This window comes from Ursus maritimus, unplaced genomic scaffold, assembly GCF_017311325.1.
Source record: "Ursus maritimus isolate PB19 unplaced genomic scaffold, ASM1731132v1 scaffold_3, whole genome shotgun sequence".
Classification (NCBI taxonomy): domain Eukaryota; kingdom Metazoa; phylum Chordata; class Mammalia; order Carnivora; family Ursidae; genus Ursus; species Ursus maritimus.
The window spans coordinates 27384606-27405740 of record NW_024425563.1 but is presented as its reverse complement, the minus strand read 5'-3'; the positions used below and the strand labels follow the sequence as shown (position 1 = coordinate 27405740).

Genomic DNA, 21135 nt, shown 5'->3' with positions numbered 1-21135 from the left:
GTTATTCGTAAAGCACAACGAGGTTAGCACTGTATTTATCCCATTTTACACATGAAGACATGAGACAGAGTAAAGTTAAGTGACTTGCCCAAGGTCACAGAGTCTGGAAATGGCAGACTTGGATTTCGAAATCATGTAATCTTGCTGTAGAATTCATACCCTCAGCTGCTATACTATATTGCTTGTCCTCCTTGAAAACAGTCTCTTCCTTCCCACCAAATTGTGTCAATTTTATTTACTTAAACATGTCTGGACTCTTTCGTGCTCGTCTCCACTGCTATCACTTTGGAATAAATCAACATCACCTTTGATTTGGGTTACTGTAATAGCCCTTTATGGGTCTCTGTGTATCAATTCTTGCCTATTTCAGACCTGTCTCACACAATGCAGCCTTAAAAAAAAATACAGATATATTTTAAAAATACACAAATAGAAGAATTGCCCTGTTTCATACAGATAGGTATGCTGCCTGTGATATATGCACTGAGAGATCTTTTTGAGAAATCATGGAAAAGAAATATTTTCTACTCACTGAAAGTCAGCATGGATGTGGGAATGACTTAGCGGTAGGGTCAGGTGCATTGGATTGTAATTTGCCTTTTACTTTCTAATTAATTTAGAAGTTAGCCCCCTGGGCGATCTACTCTTCACCAAAAATAAATTAATTTATAAATGTCTCCTTTTGTCTAATATTTACTACATGGCGATGTTTTATATTTTCCATGATAATAGTTTCCATTGAAAACTTGAAAAGCAAATGGTATGTAAATAAAATAGCAAAATAAGTTTAAAATTTCTTATAGTAGTATAAACTGGCAACTGAAATTAAGGCCTTAAATATTAACTATTTTAAAATAGAAAAGACCAAACAGAAACCAGAAAGTGATACATAATTTGGATATTAATTAGAATGGAATATTAATATTGGGATGGGATAATTAATGGGATATTAATAAGAATGGAAACTTAAAGATGTAATGTGTACATAGTTCTCATTGCCACACTAAAACTTTCTTAACTGCAAATACATGCATATATAGATGTATATATGTGTATATAAAACATAATGATTAAAATGCATGGGTAGATATAAAATTTAAAAATCAAAATAGGAAAATACTAATAGATTTGCCATGCTTCATCCTTTATGGATTTCCCATACTTTTTCCCATGTATAGACCTTTAAAACATACATTAGGTGATATTTATGCAAATATCACAGGCAATTTTAGAAACGCATTAAAAATTCAAGGTAAATTTAAATTCTGTAGTAAATTGTAACACTAATATAATACATGTTAAGGGTTAAATGCAGGTGTAGGGAGGTGGGATGGGTTGCAACACTTGTGTTATCTAGCCAGTAAACATGAATCCCTCACAGTCAGCTCTATTGTTTTGTTTTGTTTTGTTTTGTTTGCTTAGGGCATGTGATTGCTGGGCTGATTGAAGAGATAATGCTGTAGTAAGGGGTAAAGACTGAAGACCAGAGAGACAGTAGTGGGGGTCAAGGGTCAGAAAAATAGAGCTCTTAAGAAAGGCTGAGATGGGCCATTAATTGAGCCAACTATTGGTACAGAAACTACAAAAACAAGAGTAGGGAGGATTCTCAGCAGATTAGTCTTTTGCCTACGACAGTGGTTTCAACCTGAGACCAAGGGGTTTGACCCTGGCCCAAAACAAATTTGGAATAGAAAGCAAGAGCATGTGTTTGCAGAGATCAGGACAACAAAGTAAGCACTACATTTCTCCATAGGTGGAGGAGGAATTTGGTGCGCGCGTGTGTGTGGTGTACTTTCTCCTAAGAGTTTGGGAGAGAAAAAAAGATTCCTATATAAAGAAGGGAGGAGAAGCAAAGCACCTAGAGGGGTGAAGCTGGAGACAGTTGGGGATGACACGGCCAGAAGGAACCTCCCGTGATGAGGTGACTAAAGGACACTGCCATGGACACACTAAACGGGAAAGTGCTTGTTTATTTATAATGTTTCATGATGGGGGACTTATGTGAAATTAAATACAGAGAATGATGTAATTTTTATAATAAAAATATATCCACACACATATAGTGTCCAGGAATAGACTAAAACAAAATATGTCAAAATATTAACAATATTAACAATTGGGGGTATCTTTTGTCTTGATACTTTTTGTAACTTCCACAATCATAAAAAAGTTTTTCCAAGATATAAAAGAATTGTGGGCTCTTAGTGCAGGTAAGTATTTAGAAATTAATGTGGTACAAAGACCTCATTTTTCAGAAGACCAAAATGAGCCTCAAATGTGACCCAGCTGGTCACTGTAGAGCGGAAACCAGAATCCATGCATCTGAGTTTCCAGTCAGTGATTTCCTTTGTACCATTTTACCTTCCAGAACACTTTCTATTTATGCGTTTTTAAGCCTACATCTAAGACTTTACACTTAATTACATTTCATATTGCTTTTAACACAGCAATTATAACCTATTGTTTTTATTCAGTCCCAATTCTGTACTTGTTATTTCACATAAATATGTGACATCTAAGACATTGTGGATATGCCTTCCACAAATTCTTCCAAGTGACTGAGGAATTTTGTCTAGGGTACGATCAAATGCAGAATCCCATGACATCATCATACTGGTGGTGCTCAAGGGACATTTCAGAACAGAAATCTTGCCTGTCCAGCTATAACTCACTATTGCCACCTGGTGGCTATGACAGCAGATTCCGGGGCATATTGAACATTTCCAATCTTGGTTACTAAAAATGCATACATGAATCAGCATGAGCTAAACCAGTGGTCTCCAATTATGTACAAAAGAATTCACGGGGGTGAGAGTGGTATGAAAATGTTAGGGTTTCTATTTATATTTAAATAATTATGTAAGGCTAATTGTACAAAATATTAGTTCTGGCCAGTCATTTTCTGCTTGCCAAAGACAGCCAGTTTCAAATCTTCTAGCTCTTTTTGGATATTTATTTGCATAAGATCAATATGATATCATATGCTGATTTCTCAGTTGTAGGCATTATAATTAAATTTCTACTATGTTAGATGATGAAAATTTAGCTTTCTTTCATAGACTTGACCACTGAACACACTCAGACTTTTCATGTCCCCATCATCTTCCCATTATGGCTACATAAGTTTACTTAGAGCAGAGTTCAACGTTCAGCATGTTGTCTAGCATACAGCTCCATGAATATCTGAGCAATATGATCTATATTACATTCCCTGTTTTGTACTCCTTTTCTTCCCCTCCTTGCTTACTTAGTTTCCCAAGTTTTGCTTAATTTTCTAAATAACCACTAAATGGCCCCAAACTATTCCATTGTTTAAATCTTTTCTCAGAACAATCAAATGATAAGATACTTAATCTACATCAAATATTCTACCAACTTCACTGTCTTAGAGCACCTCTTCCAGGGCCTTCCTAACCTGTCTTAATTCTAGTCATTTTTTCTCTGCACCCACAAAGAACTACCTCGACTTTAGTCTATCTTCTCACTTCATTGATAGTTTGACTGGATATTGATTTCAAAATTGAAAATAAATGTTATGCAGAACGTTGAAAGCATTTTCCCCCCATTGTTTGAGTTTCTGGAGTTGCTGTAGAGAAGTCTTCAGCCATTCATATTTTTTTTAAAAGATTTTATTTATTTATTTGGCAGAGAGAGATAGCCAGCGAGAGAGGGAACACAAGCAGGGGGAGTGGGAGAGGAAGAAGCAGGCTCATAGCAGAGGAGCCTGATGTGGGGCTCAATCCCAGAACGCTGGGATCACACCCTGAGCTGAAGGCAGACGCTTAACGACTACGCCACCCAGGCGCCCCCAGCCATTCATATTTTTTATCCTTTTTAAAGGATCAGTTTTTCCCATTTTCTGAAAACTTTTAGGATCTTCTCTTTTCTCCTAATATTCTGAACTATCAATAACCATCTCAATGTGTGTTTCATCTCTTGGCTGGCACCCAGTGGGATTATATTCTTCCACTATGGAAATTTTCTTCAATTTTTGATGTAGTCTCCTCAGTTTTCTCTATTCTTTTTCTGAAATTTCCTATTATTCTCTTATCTTGTTTCTTCCCATTTTTCTACTAAATTTTCCAATATTTCTCAAGCTTCCAAAAAATAGAAGAGGAGGGATTCTTCCAAACTCATTTTATGAGGCCAGCATTACCCTATACTAAGACCATTCAAGGACACTACAAAAAAAGATAATTAAAAAAAAGGATAATTACACATCACTATCCCTGATGAACATAGATGCAAAAATCCTCAACAAAATTCAAGAATACATTTAAAGGATCATATACCATTAAATGAAATTTATTCCAGTGATTCAAAGATGATTCAACATTTGCAGGTTGTCAATGTGATATGCCTCATTAACAAAATGAGGTAAAAAAATAAAATGACCATAGCAATAAATGCAGAAAAAGTGTTTAACAAAATTGAACATCCATTTATGATAAAGTGGGTTGAGAAGAAATATACCTCAACATAAAAAAGGCCATATATGACAAGCGCATGGCTAACATCATACTCAATGGTGAAAAGCTTAAAGTCTTTCTCCTAAGATCAGGAACAAAACAAGGATGCCCACTCTCACCATTTCTATTGAACACAGTATTGGAAGTCCTAGCTAGGACAATTAGGCAAGGAAAGAAAAAGGCACCCAAACTGGAAAGGAGGAAGTAAAACTGTCACTATTTGTAGATGAAATGGTATTATATATAGAAAACCCTAAAGACTTCATCAAAAAATTGTTACAACTAATAAAAAAAATTCAATAATGTTGGAGGATATAAAACCCATATGCAAATATCTGTTGCATTTCTATACACTAAAATGAACTGTCAGAAAGAGAAACAAAGAAAACTCTCTCATTTATAATTGCATAAAAAAAAATCTAGGATGTGAAAGGCTTGTATATTGAAAACTATAAGATATTAATGAAAGAAATTGAAGAAGATACAAATATATGGAAAGATATTCCATGCTTGTGGATTAGAAGAATCAATATTGTTAAAATTGATATTACTCAGAAGCTATCTATAGTACCCAAACTAACCAAAGCAATCTACAGATATGATGCAAATTTGATATAAAAATTCCAGTGACATTTTTCACACACAAAAAAGCAAACAATCCTAAAATTTGTATGGAACCACAAAAAACCCTGAATAGCCAAAGCAATCTTGAGAAAGAAGAAAAAGCTAGAGGCATCATGCTGCCTGATTTCAAACTATATTAAAAATCTACTGGAATTAAAATAGTATGCTATTTGCATAAAAATAGACACATAGGTCAATGGCACAGAATAGAGAGCCCCAAAATAAACCCCAAAGATATAGTCAATTAATTTATGGCAAAGGAGCCAAGAGTATACAATGGAAAAAGGACAGCTTCTTCAATAAATGATGCTGGAAAAACTGGACAACCACATGCAAAACAATGAAATTTTACCACAATGTTACAGCATACACAAAAATTAACTCAAAATGGGTTAAAGACTTGAACATATGACCTGAAACCATAAAATTCCTAGAAGAAAACATAGATGGTTAGCTCTTTGACATAGATCTCGGTGATGATTTTTTGAATCTGGTACCAAAAGCAAAAACAACAAAAGCAAAAATAAGTGGGGCTGCATCATACTAAAAAGTTTCTGCACAGCAAAGGAAACCATCAACAAAATGAAAAGACAACCTACTAAATGAAAGAAAATATTTTCAAATCATATTTCGGTAAAGGGCTAATATCCAACATATATAAAGAACTCATAAAGCTCAATAGCAAAAAACCCAAGTAATTTGATTAAAAAATGGGCAGAAGGTCTGAATAGACTTTTTTCCAAAGAAGACATACGAATGGCCAACAGGCACATGAAAAGATGCTCAACATCATTAATCATCAGGGAAATACAAATTAAAACCACAATGAGCTATCACCTCATACCTTTTAGTATAACTATTATCAAAAGGACAAGAAATAATAAGTGTTGGTGAGGATGTAGAGAAAAAGTGCACTTGTGCACTGTTGGTGGGAATGTAAATTGGTGTAGCCACAATGGAAAACAATATGGAAGTTCCTAAAAAAATTAAAATAGAACTACAATGCAATGTAGCAATTCTACTTTGGGGTATTTACCAAAAGAAAATGAACACTAACTCAGAAATATGCATTCTTACATTCATTGCAACATTATTTACAATAGCAATGATATGGAAACAACCTAAGAGACACTGATGGATAAATGGATAAAGAAATTGTGGTATATGTACACAGTGGAATATTACTCAGCCATAAAAATGAATAAACTCTTGCCACTTGGCCGAGATGCCCTTCAACAGATGACTGGTTTAAGAAGATGTGGTCCACAGTTAGAATGGCAAAAATAAACAAGGCAAGAAACAACAATTGTTGGAGAGGATGTGGAGAAAGGGGATCCCTCCTACATTGTTGGTGGGAATGCAAGTTGGTACAGCCACTCTGGAAAACAGTGTGGCGGTCCCTTAAAAAGTTAAAAATTGAGCTACCCTATGACCCAGCCATTGCACTACTGGGTGTTTACCCCAAAGATACAGACGTAGTGAATAGAAGGGCCACATGCACCCCAATGTTCATAGCAGCATTGTCCACAATAGCCAAAGCATGGAAGGAACCGAGATGCCCTTCAACAGATAACTGGATTAAGAAGTTGTGGTCCATATATACAATGGAATATTACTCAGCTATCAGAAAGAACGAATTCTCAACATTTGCTGCAACATGGATGGCCCTGGAGGAGATAATGCTAAGTGAAATAAGTCAAGCAGAGAAAGACAATTATCATATGATTTCTCTCATCTATGGAACATAAGAACTAGGAAGATTGGTAGGGGGAGAAAGGGATAAAGAAAGAGGGGGTAATCAGAAGAGGGAATGAATCATGAGAGACTATGGACTATGAGAAACAAACTGAGGGCCTCAGAGGGGAGGGGGGTGGGGGAATGGGATAGACTGGTGATGGGTAGTAAGGAGGGCACGTATTGCATGGTGCACTGGGTGTTATACGCAACTAATGAATCATCGAACTTTACATCGGAAACCGGGGATGTACTGTATGGTGACTAACATAATATAATAAAAAAACATTAAAAAAAAAAAAGGAAGATGTGGTCCATATATAGAATGGAATATTACTCAGCCATCAAAAAGAACGATTTTTCAACATTTCCTGCAACATGGATGGGACTGGAGGAGATAATGCTAAGCGAAATAAGTCAAGCAGAGAAAGACAATTATCATATGGTTTCACTCATTTATGGAACATAAGAAGTAGGAAGATCGGTAGGAGAAGAAAGGGAAGAAGGAAGGGGGGGTAAACAGAAGGGGGAATGAACCATGAGAGACTATGGACTCTGGGAAACAAACTGAGGGCTTCGGGGGTGGGGGAATGGGATAGGCTGGTGATGGGTATTAAGGAGGGCATGTATTGCATGGTGCACCGGGTGTTATATGCAAGTAATGAATGATGGAGATTTACATCAAAAACTAAGGATGTACTGTATGGTGACTAACATAATATAATAAAAAAATATTATTATAAAAAAAATCTTGCCATTTGTGACAACACAAATAGAAATCCAGGGCATTGTGCTAAGTGAAATAAGTCAGAGAAAGACAAATATTATATGATCTCTCTTAGAAGTGGAATCTTTAAAAAAAAAAAAAACCCACAAATACAAAAACACACAAAAGAACAAGCTCATAGATGCAGAGAACAGACTGGTAGTTGCCAGAGGCAGGGGGTAAGGGAGTCAGATAAATAGGTGAAGTGGGTATAAATTTATCAAAAAATAAAAATTAAAAAAAGGAAGGTGCAAGACAGCATATATTGTATGCTATATGTGTTTGTAAACAAGAAGTAAAAATAAAACAATAAATATATCTATGTTGTGAAGAAAAGGGATACCATTCATATTCCATGAATGCAATTCCTTTGTTTGCCTCTTTGACTATATTAATGATAGTTTATTTTCTTGCGTTTTCTTCTTCTTGCATGTCTCTGTTTCCTTCAACTTTCTGCTTCCTTTTTGTTTCTTTGGAACTCTCTTATGCCCGAGGTTTTCTTCAGATATCGAGAACTTTCTCGTTGTTTGCTCATATTTAAGACAAAGAAAAGCTGTTTGGAAGATCTGTACATGTGCTTTGGGAGTTGTTGACTGTGGGCTTCGCTGCAGTATCATCTGACTGGGCCTCTTCTGAGAAAATCCAATGGTACATATTTTCATTTTTTCTTTGTGTCGGTTACATTCTCCGGGGAAGGATCTCCTGGTTTTGTCCCTGCTGACACCTGGAGGGTGTGGGCCTGGCTCCTGGGACCACGTGAATAGAAGGCAAGGTTCTCACCATTCAGCACATAAACTGCCTCTCCAATGCCCCTGTTTTCATTGTGAAACCCTTGTGACCTGAGCTGTGTCTGGTTCTCCTTACCCTCTGCTTTACCTGTCTAAAGATGACACTTCTGCTTGGTGGAGAAGAAGCAGTTGCATCTATGTAGAGTTGAGGAAAACTTTGGGAATTCAACATTTTCATAAGCAATTTTTTACTTATCCCCTGATTTTCAACATTTTAAAAACTTTGAAGACTGCTGCTATGTAACCTGGATTGTTTGTCTTTCCTCACTTTTGACTTAGGGTTCCACTTTTACGGGATAACGGAGTCATTTCCTACCCATCCTTTCACTTCCCACCCTCCAAAATGATTTTGCTGTCATCTCTTCTCTTGACATTTGTGTAATTGTGACTTATGACTTAAAAGGTCTATTTGTTCTTGTTTTAATGGAGATTTAAGAGAGAGTGAAGGTAAATGGGCTTATTCAATCTGGCATCTTATTGGAAGATGTAATATTTTTTTTACATTAAAAGATAAATACATGAATCTCAACTAATAATTAACTAATAATTATTGCACAGATTGACTTTGATCCCTTCATGGTCTATACATTGGTGGATGATATAGGTGAAAGATGGTGGGGGAGAGAGTAAAAGCTCCATAGTGTGAAGAGGGAATGACAGTGGGGCCCTGTCTCCTTTGTTTGCTCTCAGCATATTGGGTTTACACATGCTTGGTTAAGGGGATAACAGATATTGCTTTCTAGTTTTAATTAAAAGAGCCATTTCATGACGTGAATGTGGCTTTAAATGATTTCTATAGGAAATTATTTATGTAAAGAAAGCCCACAATAAAGATAATACATAAGTGAACAGCAAGAAAATATAAGAGGAGATCCTACTCCTGATATGAACTCTTCATGAAGATCTGGTAAGGATCTAATCTGTTATAATCTGAACAACTCAGAGCAGTTGGTAACAAAATTGAAGTTATCAATAAGACTCCTGGAAATATGATTTATATTCACTGTAGTTAATAAAGAATTATGTTGCCTATTGTGAATTAGAATATTAGTTTAAATAGTAATAATATGACAAATAGAAAGATATTTAAAATTTAGCACTTAAGACCTGAGGGCTCTTTGTAAAAATTCTGTTTTTTCAGCAATATCGAAAATCATAATTAAATCCAAGATTTATTTTATGAAATGTTATTATCCTAAATTTTAAATATTTAGAAGCTTCCCTTGTAATTTATTTGTGACTAGCCAAAAATAAAAATATACATGTATTGGAAAAAATCTTTTTCTTTCCATAGCAGTAAATATGACTGACATAATATATAATTAATATAGGTTTTTCTTTTCAGCCACATGAAAAATCAGATTTCTTCTTAAATAAAATGCTGTTTAAAATATTTAAAAAGAACCTTAAAAGTGTATCACAAAACAATACAAAAGTAAAGAATTTGTCTTGACCCTAAATAACGTGAAAGTGGGAATCTTAAGTGAGTGACTAGGCAGCTTTTTGATCTGAGGATTTCAATTTTTTCTTTTGCACAAAGAGTTGGGTATGGCAGATAATGCGTAAGGCCCATCCTTTATGGGGAATTATACAGGAAAACACTCATAAAGCTGGGATCCTTTGCAAAAGTAGACAGCAAGAAAATCTCATGCTGACTTAAGGGAAAACATAATGTAGCCTGAAACCTCCTAATCACAAACATTTTTAGCCTAAATTGGTGTTCCCTGTCTGTTAAAATAAAAACAATAATACAAAAGCTCTTCCATGCAGCTGCAACCCAGGACTTAAGGAATTCCCACAGAAGTTTTAAAGAAAACTAGCATTTCAATACTTATAAAACTCAACACCCAAAAAACAAATAATCCAGTTTAAGAGTGGGCAGAAGACATGAATAGACATATTCCAAAAAACACATCCAGATGGCTAACAGACATATGAAAAGATGATCAAAATCACTCATCATCAGGGAAATACAAATCAAAACTACAATGAGATATTACACCTGTCAGAATGGCTGAAATTAACAGCACAGGAAACAACAGATGTTGGCAAGGATGCAGAGAGAGGGGGACCCTCTTATACTGTTCATGGAAATGCAAACTGGTGCAGCCACTCTGGAAAACAGTATGGATGTTCCTCAAAAAGTTAAAAATAGAACTACCCTACGATCCAGCAGTTGCACTACTCAGTATTTATCCAAAGGATACAAAAGTAATGATTCAAAGGGATACATGCATCCCAATATTTATAGCAGAATTATTAACAATAGTCAAACTATGAAAAAAGCCCAATGTCCATCAACTGATGAATGGATAAAGAAGATATGTGTATATGTACACGCGCACGTGTGTGTATATAAAATATATGCAATGGAATATTACTCAACCATAAAAAAGAATGAAATCTTGCCATTTGCAATGACATAGATTGAGCTAGAGAGTATTATGCTAAGCAATATTAAGTCAATCAGAGAAGGACAAACACCATATGATTTCACTCATTTGTGGAATTTAAGAAACAAAACAGATGAACATAGAGGGGAAAGAAAGAGAGGCAAACCAGAAAGTAAACTCTTAACTATAGAAGACAAATTGAGGGTTACTGGAGGGGAGGTGGGGGGGGGTTGGGTTAAATAGGTGATGGGGATTAAGGAGGGGAATTGTTGTGATAAGCACTGGGTGTTGTACGTAAGTGATGAATCACTAAATTCTACACCTGAAACTAATATTACACTGTATGTTAACTGGAATTTAAATAAAAAATTGAAAAAGAAAAAGAAAAAAAAAAGCATAACACCCCCCCCCCCACCAACACACACACACAAATAAGGCAACAAAAGTGAGAACCAGCAGAAAACAAAACAGGCCAAAGAGAGATCTATAGGACTTCAGCCACTAGAGTTATTAGACATATAAGTAAATTAATTTATGATTAACAAAATTAAAGAGATGGAAAATATGAGTAAAGAGAAAGAGACTATAAAAATCACCAAGCAAATCTTAAAGAGAGACAAATAGAATTTATAGAAATTAAAATTTAAATAACTGAATTTATTTTTGGGTTAAACAACAAAATAGAGCCAAAGGGAGAATTAATGAACTGGGAGATAGATCTGAAGATATTCATAATGTAGTACAGCAAGATATAGAAGGAAAATAAAGCGAGATACAGAAGGAAAATAAAGCAAGATACAGAAGGAAAATAAAGAGGTATTTAAAAGCCTGGAAGACAGAATGAGAAAGTTTAACATGTGTTTAACTGGAGACCAGAGAAAATAATGGCTGAGAATTCTCAAAGATTATTGGAAAAGATTCAGCATACGCACATGCACATAGACATACACATATCCTTAAAGTAACCAAAGAGAAAGGATTGTTTATTAAAGGAATGGTAATGTGAATGACAACTAGCTTATTTGTCAAAGGCAAAAAAGTAAAAAACAGTAGAATTACATCGCAATGTGCAAAGAAAAAATAACGGTCAATCTATAACCACAAACGTGTATTTCAGGAATTATTAAGATCTCTATATAAAACAAAACAGAGTCTACAACCAACAGGTACTCTCTGAAGTACATTCAAAAGATATATTCAAACAGAAGGAGCACCACCCCAGATAGAATGTCTAGGAAGCAAGAAACAATGGTGAGCAAAGATATTAGTAAATAGGTACATAATCCTATAAAGCATCGATTTAAAAAATAAAATTATATAGTTTATAGGAGAATGATAGACTAGAACTAAAAACTTAGAAAATAGTCACATGTAAATAGGAAGGGATGGTGTAGTTGAAATGTTCTAAGGTCTTTGTCCTGTTCAAGAGGAAGAAAATAATGAATTATTTTTACATTTTTAGAAATCAAGTATACATGATGTTATAGTGTGAACTGTGTCCACCTCACATTCATATGTTGAATCCCTGACACCCAATGTGACTGTATTTGGAGATAGGAACATTAAGGAGGTAATTAATGTTCTAAATGAGGTCATGAAGGTGGGGCCCTAAGCTGATAAAGCTGGTGTCCTTAGAAGAGGAAGAGAGACAGAGATGTCTCTTTTTCTCTCTGCTTCTCATAGAGAAAAGGCTATGTGAAGACACAATGAGCAGGCAAGCTCTCTACAAGCCAGGAAGAAAGGCCTCACCAGAAACTAACCCTGATGGCACCTTGATCTTAGACTTTTAGCTTACAGAAATGTAAGAAAATAAATTTCTGTTGTTTAAACCAAGTCTGCGGTGTTTTGTTATGGCAGCCCTAGTTGACTAACACACATGATAAAATGTTCAGGAAATCTAAAATAATAGAGCATAGAATATCACTCTGTGTGTGTGTGTGTGTGTGTGTGTGTGTGTATGTGTGTAGGATGAACTAAATAAAGAACAAAAAAAGGGACGCCTGGGTGGCTCAGTTGATTAAGCGTCTGCCTTCGGCTCAGGTCATGATCCCAGGGTCCTGGGATTGAGTCCCACATCGGGCTCCTTGCTCAGCAGGGAGCCTGGTTCTCCTCCTGCCTGCCTCTCCCCCTGCTTGTGCTCTCTCTCCCTCTCTCTCTCTGACAAATAAATAAAATCTTAAAAAAAAGAACAAAAAGAAAATAACTGCAAACATAAAGGAAGTAACAGATAGTAATATAATAATAGTAGGGGACTTTAACACCCCACTTACATCAATGGATAGATCATCCATACAGAAAATTAACAAGGAAACAGTAGCTTTGAATGACATACGGGGCCAGATGGATCTAACAGATCTATTCAGAACATTCCATTCTAAATCAGCAAATGCACATTCTTTTCAAGTGTGAATGGAACACTCTCCAGAATAGATCACATATTAGGCCACAAAATAAGTCTCAACAAATTCAAAAAGACTGAAATCATACCATGCATGTTTTCCAACAACACTATGAAACTAGAAATCAACCACACACACACACACACACACACACACACACACACATACACACACACACATACACACATCTGGAAAGAGTACAAATACATGGAGGTTAAATAACAAGCTATGTAACACTGGATGGGTCAACCAAGAAATGAAAGAGAAAATTTAAAAATACATGGAGACAAATTACAATGGAAACACAATGGTCCAAATCTTTGGAAGGCAGCAAAGGGTGTTCAAAGAGGGAAGTACATAGCAATACGGGCTTACCTCAAGACACAAGAAAATTCTCAAATAAACAACCTAACCTTACACCCAAAGGAACTAGAAAAAGAACAAACAAAACCCAAAACCAGTAGAAGAAAGGAAATAACTAAGATTAGAACAGAAATAAACAAAGTAGAACCTAAAAAACAAAACAAAAAACAAAAGCAAAAAAACAGTAGAACAGATCAACGAAACCAGGAGTTGGTTCTTTGAAAAGACTAACAAAATTGATAAAGCTTTAGTCAGACTCTTCATCAACAACAACAACAACAACAAAGGAGAGGATGCAAATAAACAAATTCAGAGGGGCGCCCTGGTGGCATAGCGGTTGGGAGTCTGCCTTCGGCTCAGGGCATGGTCCCGGAGTTATGGGATCGAGCCCCACATCAGGCTCTTCTGCTATGAGCCTGCTTCTTTCTCTCCCACTCCCCCTGTTTGTGTTCCCTCTCTCGCTGGCTGTCTATATCTCTGTCGAATAAATAAAATAAAATCTTTAAAAAAAATTCAGAAATTGAAGAGGAGAAATAACAACTGACCCCACAGAAATATGAAGGATTATAAAAGACTATTATGAAAAATTATCCACCAACAAATTGGACAACCTAGAAGAAATGGGTAAGTTCCTAGAAACATATAACCTCCCAAAACTGATTCAGAAAGAAACAGAAAATTTGAACAGACCAATTGCCATAGATGCAATTGAGTCAGTAATCAAAACACTCCCAACAAAGTCCAGGACCCAATGTCTTCACAGGCGAATTCTACTAAACATTAAAGAAAAGTTAATATTTATCCTTCTCAAACTATTCCAAAAAACAGAAGAGGGAGGAAAGCTTCCAGATTCATTCTATGAGGCCAGCATAGTCTGGTACCAAAACCAGATTAAGACACTACCAAAAAAAGAGAATTAGAGGCCAATATGTGTGACAAACATAGATGCAAAAATCCTCAACAAAATACTAGCAAACTGAATTCAACAATACATTAAAAAAATATTCACTATAATCAAGTGGGATTCATTCCTGGGATGCAAGTGTGGTTCAATATTTGCAAATCAATCAATATGATACATGACATCAATAAGAGAAAGGATAAAAATCATATGATCATTTCAACAGATGCAAAAAAAGAGAGCAAGCATTGGACAAAGTACAGCATCCGTTCATAACAAAAACTCTCAATAAAGTAGGTTTAGAAAGGAATATACCTCAACATAATAAAGGCCATATATGAAAAACCCACAACTAACATCATACTCAGTGGTAAAAAACTGAGAACTTATCCCTTAAGATCAGGAAGAAGACAAGGATGTCCACTCTCATCACTTTTATTCAACATAGTACTAGAAGTCATAGACACAGCAGTCTGACAACAAAAAGAAATAAAAGGCATCCAAATGGTAAGGAAAAAGTAAAACTTTCACTATTTGCAAATGACACGATACTATATATAGAAAACCTGAAAGACTCCACCAAAAATCTATGAGAACTGGTATATGAATTAAGTCAGGTTGTAGGATACAAAATCAATATACAGAAATACTTTGCATTTCTATACACTAATAATGAAACAGCAGAAAGGGAAATTAAGAAAACAATCCCATTTACAATTGCACCAAAATAATAAAATACCTAGGAATAAACTTAACCAAGGAGGTGAAAGACTGGTACTCTGAAAACTATAAAACACTGATGAAAGAAACTGAAGATGATAGAAACAAATGGAAAGATATTCTGTGCTCATGGATGGAAGAACAAATACTGTTAGAATGTCCATACAATAGAGGTTCCTCAAAAAATTAAAAATATAATTACCATATGATCCAATAATTCCACTACTGGGTAGTTGCCCAAAAAATATGAAAACAGTATTCAAAAAGATATAAACTGCTATGTTTATTGAAGCATTATTTATAATAGCCAAATTATGGAAGCAGCCCAACTGTCCATCAACATATGAATGGGTAAAGATATGATACACACACACACACACACACACACACACACACACACACACACACTGAAATATTATTCAGCCACAAAAAAGAATGAAATCTTGTCACTTGGAAGAACATGGATGGATCTAAAGGGTATAATGCCAAGTGAAATAAGTCAGTCAGAGAAAGACAAACATCATACAATTTCACTCATATGTGAAACTTAAGAAATAAAACAAAGAACAAAGAAAAAAGAGACAAACCAAAAAACAGAGTCTTAACTACAGAGAACAAATTAATGGTTACCGTAGCGGAGGTGGGTGGGGGGATGGGTGAAAAAGGTGAAGGGAATTAAGAGTACACTTATCACGATGAGCACTGACTAATATATAGAAATGTTGAATCACTATATTGTAGACCTGAAACTAATATAACACTGTATGTCAACTATGCTAGAATTAAAATAAAATAAAATAAATGTAAAAAAAAAGAAAGCTGGCATTGCTACATTAGCATCAGACAAATAAACTCTAAGACCCCCAAAACATTATTGTACATTGAGAGGGGCACTGCAAAATGGTAAAAGCATTAATTAACCAGGAATATATAAACATTCTAAACTGGTAGGGACACAATAACATAATCTAAATAATCTAAAAATATATAGAAATCAAAATTGACAGAACTAACAGGAGAAATAGACATACCCATATCCTAGAGGGGGATTTTAACAAAACAGTTTCATTAATTGCTGGGTTAAGTAGACAGAAAATTAGGTCACAGATGATTTGAAAAAAAAACTAGCAAACTTGATCTAACAGACTTTTAGAAAATATTGCACCGGTAAGTTGAGAATATACAATTCTTTTTAAGCACAATGAAATATTTATCACAATTGACCATGTGCTAGCCCACAAATCTGCCTTAACAAGTTTAGAAGAACTGATGTTATACAAACCAATTTCTGAGCACAGTAAAATTAAGTCAGAAAATTAAAAAAAAAAACAAAAAGTAGTTACAAAAGCCTCATTTATTTCAAATTTTAAAATATACTTCTAAGAAATTCATGAACGAAAGAAACTAGCATAATAGAAATCCAGAAGACACAAAGAACTGAAAAATATGTGGCATAGCTAAATTAATGGAAGGAAATTCATCTCCTTAAATTTTTACTTTGGAAGAGAAGAAAAGCTCAAATTTTATAACGTAAATGTCTGATTTAAAACGTAAAAGAGCAGCAGAATGAATGCAAAAATAGACAGAACAAAATAATAAAGAGAGGAAATTAATAAATCAGAATACATACAAAATATGACCAAAGAGCCAAAAGTCAATTCTTTGACAAGACTAATAAAAAATTTTTTGAAAGACTATTCAAAAAAAGTTTAAAAGCATAAGTAGAAATATTAGCAATGACAAAAGCTATAAGTAAAAATACTTTAGAAATTAAATTGGTCTTGGTGGATATTATAAACAACCACATGATAGTAAATCTGAGATGGAATGCATAAGTTCTCCAAAAATACAACTCAAGAAGAAATAGAAAATATGAATAATCCTAAAGCAGCGAAGTAATAGCGTAGTTTCTAAGTATATATGCCTTCTGCTGTCTCCTTGTCCCGCTAGCTGGAGTAGAGAATGGATAGAGGGAGGTGAGGCAGCAATCCTGCACCATGGGTAGTGGTCAAGTGCTGAGGATGGCAAGGCCGAGATAGAAAGAATCAGGGTCATCATGATTGTGGAGCCACCATACCAGCTTATTTCTATCTTGTTAAAACTATTGCTATTTGGGGTCTTTGTTGTGATGAATAAGTAACTAATACAAATGGAAACACTGAAAAGAAAACAAGAGCATGATTAACACAACATGACTGTGGCTATGTCAGCAAGGGGAAGGGTGTGTGACAGTGAGGAAAGGAGATAGAACCAGAGGAGGGCTCGTGGAGATTTATCAAAATTAATTAAGCTGGAGTGTGAAATATACCATTTTATACATTTTGTTATTCTTTAAAGTTTTCTGTTACATTTCATAAATATGTGTATACATAAAATACTTCATAATCAAGTATATAAAAACAATTTGGGGATTAAATAAAATAAATGTATTCCTTTGTTAGGGAATACAATTGGACAAGGCATAGAAAAACACTGTTGAGGATTTTAAAAAACAAAATACAGTATTAGAATAAATTATATAGTGTGGGAGGCTTACCATACAGTTAGAGGAGGAAAGTACAGATGCTTCCACCATGGCTGAACTTATGTTATTTGCTAGATGATATATCATTAACTTCAAATGTGAAGGACTACATACTGGTGATTCAAAAGTGAAAGATATATGGGACAAAAGCTATTATCAACAGCCAATCATTTCTTTTTTTTTAATTTTTTTTTTATTATATTCTGTTAGTCACCATACAGTACATCCCTGGATGCTATCCCAATCAAAATACCAATGACATTTTTCAAAGAACTGGAACAAATAGTCCTTAAATTTGTATGGAACCAGAAAAGGCCCCGAATCGCCAAGGAACTGTTGAAAAGGAAAAACAAAGCTGGGGGCATCACAACTCCGGATTTCGAGCTGTACTACAAAGCTGTGATCACAAAGACAGCATGGTACTGGCCCAAAAACATACACATAGACCAGTGGAACAGAATAGAGAACCCAGAAATGGACCCTCGGCTCTTTGGGCAACTAATCTTTGATAAAGCAGGAAAAAACAGCCAATCATTTCTTTAACAACAAAATGTTTTGTGGAAACACAGCTAAGTATAGATACTAATGGAACTAGGGCTTTGACTGCAATAAAAATTGAAATCTCTAGTGAGGTCATTTTCACAGGTTGTTGCTGTGATTCCTTTCTCTTTTTTAAGATAAATGTTAAAAAAATTATTTATTCAGAAGTGAATTTACCTCACCAACTGTTGCCACCCACTATCTTCTTTTTTTTTTAATTATTATTATGTTCAATTAGCCAACATATAGTACATCATTAGTCCCTTCTTTTATCAGAAAATACATACACCTGGTGTGATTTTAGATGAATTAGGTTTTACCTGCTTGTCCATATGCAGGCATTCACCTTCACTCTAGTCTATACTGTTTATGGAGGATACTGGATCCTCATTATATATCAGAAATTTAATCTTTTGTTCTGATATAGTAACATTGATAATGAGGCTTCCAAATTCTTGAATGAAATGTGTTCTTCTAACTGGATTAGTAAATAGGATAGTTATGATTTCTTTTAAAAGTTCAACTTCTCCTATTCCCAGAGGCATAGGAAACTGCCACAGTTTAAAAAGACCATGTAAAGGGTACAAACTTTCAGCTATAAGATGAGTAAGGACTAAAGATTCAATGCAAAATTTGGCAACTACAGTTGACAACACTGCACTGCACAATTGAAAAGTGTCAAGAACATAGAACTCAAATGTGGTCACACATGCACAGACATGCAAAAGATAAATATGTGAAGCGAACACTACATCAAAAACTAATGATATGTTGGCTTATTGAACATAATAAAAAAATATGTGATGTGCCTAAACTAGAACATCTAGGTTCCAATAAACTAGATGGAGGGAATCCTTTCACTGTTAATATGTACATCGAATCACCTTGATGTACACATAAAATATCCCACAATTGTTTTCAACCTTATTGAGATATAGTTAACAAATAAAATTATAAGATATTTAAAGTGTACAGTTGTGGTGATCTGACGCATGCATACATCATGAAAAGATTACCCCAATCCAGCCATCCCACACATCTATTTTTCTTTCTTTCTTTCTTTCTTTCTTTTCTTTCTTTCTTTCTTTCTTTCTTTCTTTCTTTCTTTCTTTCTTTTTCTTTCTTTCTTTCTCTCTCTCTCTCTCTCTCTTTCTTTCTTTCTTTCTTTCTTTCTTTCTTTCTTTCTCCTTCCTTCCTTCCTTCCTTCCTTCCTTCCTTCCTTCCTTCCTTCCCTCCTTTTGTCAGACATTCAAATACCACTACCCTAACCACTTCCAACCAATTCCAACCATACAACAGTGTTAACTATAGTCACCATGTTTTACATTATATCCTTGGACCTTATTCATCTTATGGCCAAAAGTTTGCACCCTACCACTCAGCCCTTGACAACCACTTTTCTACTCTTTGTTTCTATGAGTTTAACTTTTTATTTTTTTAGATTCCACATATAAGTGAAACCACATGGTATTTGTATTTTTCTGTCTGCCTTATTTCACTTAGCATAATGCCCTCAAATTTCATCCATGTTGTTGCAAATGGCAAGATTTCCTTCTTTCTCGTGGCTGAATAATAGTCCATTGTACATGCATACCACCTCTTCTTTATCCATTCATCCATTGGTGGACACTTTTACCATGTTGTGGCTATTGTGAATAATGCTGCAATGAACATAGGAGTGCAGATACCTCTCTGAGATCTGTTTTTCATTTCCTTTGGATATATACCCAGAAGTGGGATTGCTGGATCATATGGTAATTCCATTTTTAATTTTTTGATGAACCTTTATACTGTTTTCTGTAGTGGCTGCAGCAGTTTACATTCCCACTAACAGTGCATGGGGGTTCCCCTTTCTCCATATCCTTGCCAACACTTGTTATCTCTCGTCACTTTGATGCTGTTCTTTCTCTATCATCATCTCTCTATAAACTACAAGATTTGGCTGAATAAGTGAAAGAAGACAGCTATGCTGTGTCAGGTAAGGACTGAACAGCCCTAATAATTGGCTTTGCCGCCCAATTTCACCCAGCATCAAATGGAAGAGTAACCAAGGAGAACAAACTTTTGTTTATGTCTGATCTGGACATCAGATATTCTAGAATTGATATCCCCTAACTTGGCAGAATTAATGCCCCTAGACCATGATATTATGAGCTATGCTTATTACTGTTAGTATGGTCCTTTGAATTCTTGGAGAACATTAAACAGTGTTTTATTCAGAATTTGGTTTTCAAAAATAAGGATTTTCACCCCCAAACTAAACACCTAATTAAAAAACAAGATTTAATTTGTTCAAAGGCAATTTTCCTTTGAATTTTTCCCTTTAGGGAACTACACATTATATAAGATGAATGGAAAACAATTATCTTAGACCTTTCATTAAAAGCAAACTGATTTTCCAATTCCTTTCATTTGAAGATGCCTGGAGGTTTAGAAATTGAGCTAGTGTAAAAATCTGGGATATCTCTTTGAATGATACCAGTGCTTGTGAGGAAGGGAAAAATCTCACAACTTGATTCTTCTTTTGGTATGTAAAAAATGATTTTCAGATATATGGAACTCATTTTTTTATGGAAATAATATGAGTGATGATGACTGATCTCTCAGTTGCCCCACTGGAACCTGACAAATATATTTCTTCTTGTACTGCCAGTGTCTCTTTAGGGTATTCCATTCTTTTTGTTCCTTTTCTTCTCAAAAAATATTTTAAATACTTTTACACTCATGCAGGATTGACAGGCTAAGTACCTACCCACCACTTTTATTCCAGACACAAGTAGGGAGCTCTGCTAATGTTTGGGTCATGGCCTGTAATAAGAAGAGAACTTGGCAAGTTATGGAAAATATCTATTTTTAGGTATGCAGGACTGGAATATGACTACTCTTTAATCAGTTTCTGGAATCTGAGGGACTA

The 21135-nt window shown here is 35.0% G+C and overlaps 1 protein-coding gene across 1 annotated transcript in view; it reads right to left on the bottom strand.

Moving 5' to 3' along the window:
• The window catches only part of SLC13A1 (solute carrier family 13 member 1), a 71555-nt gene that overhangs the window by 30959 nt on the left and 19461 nt on the right, over positions 1-21135 (bottom strand). The gene's annotated exons all lie outside the window — the stretch shown is intronic.